The sequence below is a fragment of the Amphiura filiformis genome, unplaced genomic scaffold (genome assembly GCF_039555335.1).
Source record: "Amphiura filiformis unplaced genomic scaffold, Afil_fr2py scaffold_37, whole genome shotgun sequence".
NCBI classification, from domain to species: Eukaryota; Metazoa; Echinodermata; class Ophiuroidea; order Amphilepidida; family Amphiuridae; genus Amphiura; species Amphiura filiformis.
The window spans coordinates 562,394-568,901 of NW_027305501.1; the positions used below are offsets into that span (position 1 = coordinate 562,394).

The window sequence follows — 6,508 nt, forward strand, 5'->3', positions numbered from 1 at the left end:
GCTTAACTCTTAGTCGTAGGTCCATGTAGTGGTTGTATGTATGCGGGGTGTGTGGCGTGTAGAGGATAATTTCATGTTGTGGGATACTTCATTGTTGAAGTATTATAGGTATGTGCCGCCCAAGTGGGTCTGTTTTTCTCTTGAAATATCTGGACATCAGGGTAGATTTTTCACTGAAAATTCGCAGATTTGGTCACTGTTTCCAAACAAGGCTGGTTTTGGCAACATCATACCATGATAAATGGCCAGGGTTAGGTATCCCCGTGCTCAGAATGTACGGAACATTTCGGCATCAATACCCTTGTCGCCCCTCCTTATTTCCTCCTTCCCCTTTGAACATTTTGTACTCACCACAATAGTTTATTGGTTCATCGGATTCATCACGGCATTCCGGAACACCATCACAATAGTAGTGGCCTGGTATACACTGAATATTGTCAGCACAACGATACCAATATTCTGGACATATAGTGCTTACTGTAGAATAATCAAAATTCAAAGGTCCCAATGCGGAGATTTAAAATTTGTTTTATCATGTTGTAATGTACCTCAAAATTGTCCTCTCATTGCTAGGAATAAAACAGTTAATTATCATATTGGACTGGGGTTATGAGTAAATTAGGTTAAATGTCAAATATCTCACTCACATGGGTCATATTTTCAAAATGCACCGATTTACCCGCAACTTCCTCCTCTTGGCACACGAAATAAAGTCTGCACAAAAAGTAACTCAGCTGTTATAAATACGCCTATAGATTCAGAACTACTAATTGTTTTCACAATAATTCAACATAGAGAGAAGGATGATTTATTTACACGCATTATGATATCCCATTCGTCAAATGTCGTTCAATATTAACAACACAGTAGTGCTTTTATAGAAAAATACCAGAATTTAAAAGTTGCAGTTTACAGCGATCAATGGTTATAATGCCAGCACTGTAAACACGTAATCTCCATTATCTTCGCGCTTACTTCAAATCAATACAAATAACTGCAACTTTTAAATTTCTTTCAAAATACTGCTGTATTGTACCAATGGGGTATCAAAATGCGCGTAAATAAACCATCCTTCTTTTTATGTTGAAATATTGTGAAAACAATTGTTAGTTCTGAATCTATAGGCGTATTTATAACAGCTGAGTTACTTTTTGTGCAGACTTTAGATAACCTCAGACTCGGATGAAATCCGGGGTCAAAGGTTTTGCATGTAGATATATCTATTGGACATTGGCTACATTAACTCTAAAGAAAGACACGACCATGCAAATTGCACCAAAATTGTGAATGTACTATACGTTTGAGATTTCTTATGTTAAGGCGAGTAATTTGAGACCATTTAAAAAAAAAACTTGACCACTATGAATGAAACTTTTGACATGCCCTATTTGACGTTATCGTAGAACAATATGACAATTGACTTTTTTTATTCTTATCGACGAGAGGCATACTGCAGTTACTGTTCATTTTCCTATACACAATACACAGTGCTCTCACCATTGACGCTTGACCTCTACAAACAGTGTATGTTATATATATAGGGCATTGCCTAGTTAACGTCACTGTGTGAAAAATAACCGGCCAATATGTTTTGTACTCTCAGAAATTCTAGAAAAAATAATTTTATAACATGTCCTAAATTTTAAGCTAATTTAGATGTTTAAAAATATTCGATTTAGTGAGGAAGGGCACGCATGGCCTGTATAATTCCGTGTGTAAATGGAATGCAAGTTTTGGTGACTATCACTCACTTGTGGACCGCTCTCTTCCGAAGGGCATTAAAGCTAAACCACTTGGCGGATATTTTTTGTACTTGATGTCAATCAAGAATAATGTATATATTACATGTAGGCTAAACACTGAGTATGTGGAGCATCTGCAAATGTTTGTACCTCCCTGATATGTAAGTGACAAATAACAGCAAAAACAACCCCCATATCTTTCCATAACTTTGGTCAGTGGAGCGAGCCAGGGGATTTCAAGTTGGTGATTATTGATTGGCAAGTGCCATATTTGGGCATAAGTACAGTCCACCATTTAATGTGGAGGATGGGCTAGACTTTATCGATTGATTTTGTTGGAGTAATTTCCTGTTAACCAGGTTTAAGTACTGCAAAGGTCGAATCATCTCTGGATAGTATACTAACGCAAAAAAGTAGAGCTAAGGGACATAGAGAATAATGGTCCAATTCTAGTTTTATTCTTTCAGTTCTTTGAGGTTTAAGAATATCAAAAAACGTTGGCTCCACTAATGTAACAATATTATACCACATTGCGCCATGTACTATAGAAATCCTTGTTCTCTCACATGTCAAAGTTTAGGAAAGCAATAATCACTCCCGAAATGGCCTAACAAATTGCTGTTTTGGTACTGTTTTATTCGCCATTTTAGAGCATATATTTGAAAGATGCTCAATTAACGTTTTTTTTTTTCACCCCCCCCCCCCCCACACTTTTAAGCTGCCAAAACTGCTTACTCTCCTCTTTTGGTTTTCACAATTTTCATTCCCTCTATTTTACTCTTCTTCGGGGTTAATATTATTACAATGTCTCTAATAACCATTATGAACATAATTTGCGCAAACGAATCTTCGATCTTTTTACGTTTAAAACTGCTTTTATGGTAATTTCCCTGATCGTGGCCAAAGTCAACAAATCATATTTCTTCATCATTACATATTTGTAGGCAGTTGGGCGACATTTAAAAAATAAAACACATTTTGCCCAAAAAAATTTCAATTAAAAAAACAATTAAAAAAAAAAAAGCAAATTCAATGGGGCGCCCTGTATATAATAGGGAACCTTAATCTTTAAATTGAGTTGTATACGTAAAGGGTGGTACGTGCACTACATACTACGATGCCATTGGATGGCCAACTAACTCGAAGGATATCTTTCACTAAGTGGAAAAACACAAGCAAGCTTAGCTTGAACCAAAAACTGTTGTTACAATCTGTAATCCTTGCGAAGGTACAGATATCGCGTCGGGAATAACATATTAAAAAATCTCTTTTGTCCACCCACAAACTCATCTCGAAATTGTTTATATTATCCTTTGGATTTGTCACAATATTGGCTATATACAGCTTCCACCTCGTATACAGGTATACACCCACAGCAATTCCCCGAACCAACCCCTCCCCACACAAACATTTTATGCATTAGATGAATTGTTTTTAACTTACGACACCAGTTTTGGTCCTCATCTGACTCATCACCACAATCATTGACACCGTTACATCTCCATTCTGGGTAGATACACGCTGCATTGCTTTCTCCTGGACATCTTTCAAGATCGATGGGACAATCGACAAACGGTTCTGCTTCAAAAAAGGAAATCAAACGTTTAAATTCCACAAGAATTATGGAAGCGATCAAAACGTCTCACATAAAAGAACAAAAAAGGAGTGAAAAAATACAAAATATTGCTACTATTAACTCTAGAACTACGAAGCCCCCCCTCCCCCAAGCTGCCCCTCCCCCTGTTAAAATTATTTCCCCTGCGGGATGGTGTCCGCCAAGTTATTTAGATTTTTAGGCCTTTTTTGTACTTGTTTGCCCCCCTTAAATTTTGTCTTGCCCCCCCATACCCTTCCCCACCCTCTGAAAAAGTGCCGGCTACGCCACTGTTATTAAGGTATAATAATGCACAGGATGAGTGCACACATCATCTAGCCCAATAATTACCAACTACAAGACATAATTGTGATTCTTTTGAAAACAAAACAAAAACATCCAGTTCTATAGGAGGACGTAAAGTCATAATTTCTTGAATTTATGACTTTTATGTCGAACTTCGTTCATTTGGCCTACAAACACAACATATCTGGCTGATTCCATATAGGTGCAAGTTGGGACATTTGTAAAGATTACCAATATGCCAAAAAATCAGGTTTGAAAAAAACAACAACTTCATATTATAAGATCGTAAATTATGGCTTTAAGGCTTTAAGACTATTGAAGCACATTCAACTGCAGTCAAACATTGGTTATTCGCATAAACGCTCGAACATTTATTAATTCTGTGTCGATTACCAAATGTTAAAAAACGGAACAAGAAGAAAGTAAAAATAATTAGGGTTAGACGTATATTATGTTTGTGCATAAATTAGCATAATTACACAATTCCGTTGGCTATACCACTAAGTAAGATGATAATGCTTAGAATCAAAGCTACTTTTTACACTACCAGTCACAAAATATAACATAAACTTGTACAATCTTTAATAATCAAAATCTAATCAACTCTATTCATTTTAAAAATATTTGAAGGGTGTATCAACATTTTGAAAGAAAAAAAAACTAAACTTTTTTGGAATTAAAAAAAATATTGTTTGGTGATTATTTTTAAAGTAAAACTGTTTTCCTTGATTCGTGTAATGCGGCGCTGACCTGGGCAGTTGAACTCATCATCTCCCTGATGACAGTCAATGATTGTGTCGCATCTATGTTCAATTGGAATACAAACGCCGTCCAGTTGACAATAGAAATCATTCACTTGGCACGGTTCTGAATAAAAATAAATAAAACAAAACAAATATTCCTGTGGTTAAGAACCACGAGTCCAGCAAGTTTAATTTATAAGGCAATGTGAAAATTGTCATGCAATGAACTAACTAAACAAAGTTTCATGATATTCCGTCAACAGTAGACTTCGGTTGTATATATAAATGCGCTTTTATAAATGCGCACTACATCACTGTCAATCACTGAAATGGCGACCATTGAAGGAGTGGCTACAGTTGTGACCTTGTTTCGTGGCTAGCACTGGCAAGGAACATTGGCTGGAGGTTCGATGCTATAAATTTGCAAGGATAAAGCATGGATATCAAAGGATCATGATTATTGCACAGCACCCCATGTACAAACATAACTAATGTTTATTTATTTATTTTTATCTATTTATTTATTTATTTATTTATTTATTTATTTATTTATTTATTTATTTATTTTTTTTAAATTAATTAATTAATTAATTAATTAATTAATTAATTAATTAATTAATTAATTAATTAATTAATTAATTTATTTATTTATTTATTTATTTATTTATTTAACGAAAACGAAAACCCTGTTCTATTTTGAACAAATTGGGAAACAATTGGGAAATTTTTCCTGTACAAATGAATGCCGACCCCAAATTTCGGAAATTTCAGGACAATTTTTTTTTTGTATTTTCTCAAATTGAAATTTATTTACAGATTTTTGTGATTTTTTGGGTTATTTAATTTTTTTAAAATACCAACCGACCGACCGACCCTACTTGAAAGGTCCGTTCGCCCGTAGAACAGGGTTTTTCTCTTTCTCGCCTTACTTATAATTTTATAAATATTATTTGTCCCCCCCCCCTTCCCCCAAAACCACCCCTCCCCCTTTTACACTCATAAATTAATTGGTTTTTTGCTAACTTTCCTTCCGTGTAAAGTAAAACTTTATAAGCCGGTTGAATCAAACTGAACAAAATTGACGTATACAATTACAATATAATGACATGACAATAATGTGTATGACGAAATCTAACTTACTAGCTGAATAAACCTCAAACTATGCATCACATACGTGATTGTACGTCAAATTGTCATATAACGTATGAGCGTGATGTATAGTATACGAGTCTTCCTCAACATCTTCCAGCCGGGATGATTAGATCATGTACAGTTATCTACGTGTTTATACTCTAAATCGTACGTCAAAGGGTGACAAAGGGTGTACAGATTACCGATTTAGCATGGGGGACACAAAAAGGTGCTTAAAAACACATTTTGAATTTGTTTTTGTGTCCATTTGCGAGCGAATGAGTAAGTTAGAGTTGAGGAGGTCGGGTGGGGACATCTAGCCTATTAGTTTGAGAGGGTCATTATACCGAAAAGGGCTAAAGTTATAGTTTCTTCATGATGACAGTCAATGATTGTGTCGCATCTATGTTCAATTGGAATACAAACGCCGTCCAGTTGACAATAGAAATCATTCACTTGGCACGGTTCTGAATAAAAATAAATAAAACAAAACAAATATTCCTGTGGTTAAGAACCACGAGTCCAGCAAGTTTAATTTATAAGGTAATGTGAAAATTGTCATGCAATGAACTAACTAAACAAAGTTTCATGATATTCCGTCAACAGTAGACTTCGGTTGTATATATAAATGCGCTTTTATAAATGCGCACTACATCACTGTCAATCACTGAAATGGCGACCATTGAAGGAGTGGCTACAGTTGTGACCTTGTTTCGTGGCTAGCACTGGCAAGGAACATTGGCTGGAGGTTCGATGCTATAAATTTGCAAGGATAAATCATGGATATCAAAGGATCATGATTATTGCACAGCACCCCCATGTACAAACATAACTAATGTTTATTTATTTATTTTTATTTATTTATTTATTTATGTTTTTTTTTAAATTAATTAATTAATTAATTAATTAATTAATTAATTAATTAATTTATTTATTTATTTATTTATTTATTTATTTATTTATTTATTTAACGAAAAACGAAAACCCTGTTC

At 34.7% G+C, this 6,508-nt stretch overlaps 1 long non-coding RNA gene across 1 annotated transcript; it reads right to left on the reverse strand.

Moving 5' to 3' along the window:
* Positions 1-356: 356 nt before the first annotated feature.
* On the reverse strand, positions 357-4,510 carry LOC140144035 (uncharacterized). Its single transcript, XR_011857828.1, has 3 exons — positions 4,393-4,510; positions 3,186-3,320; positions 357-477 (listed from the first exon to the last, which is right to left on the reverse strand). It is a non-coding gene; the product is annotated as an uncharacterized lncRNA (long non-coding RNA).
* Between the last annotated feature and the right edge of the window lie 1,998 nt (positions 4,511-6,508).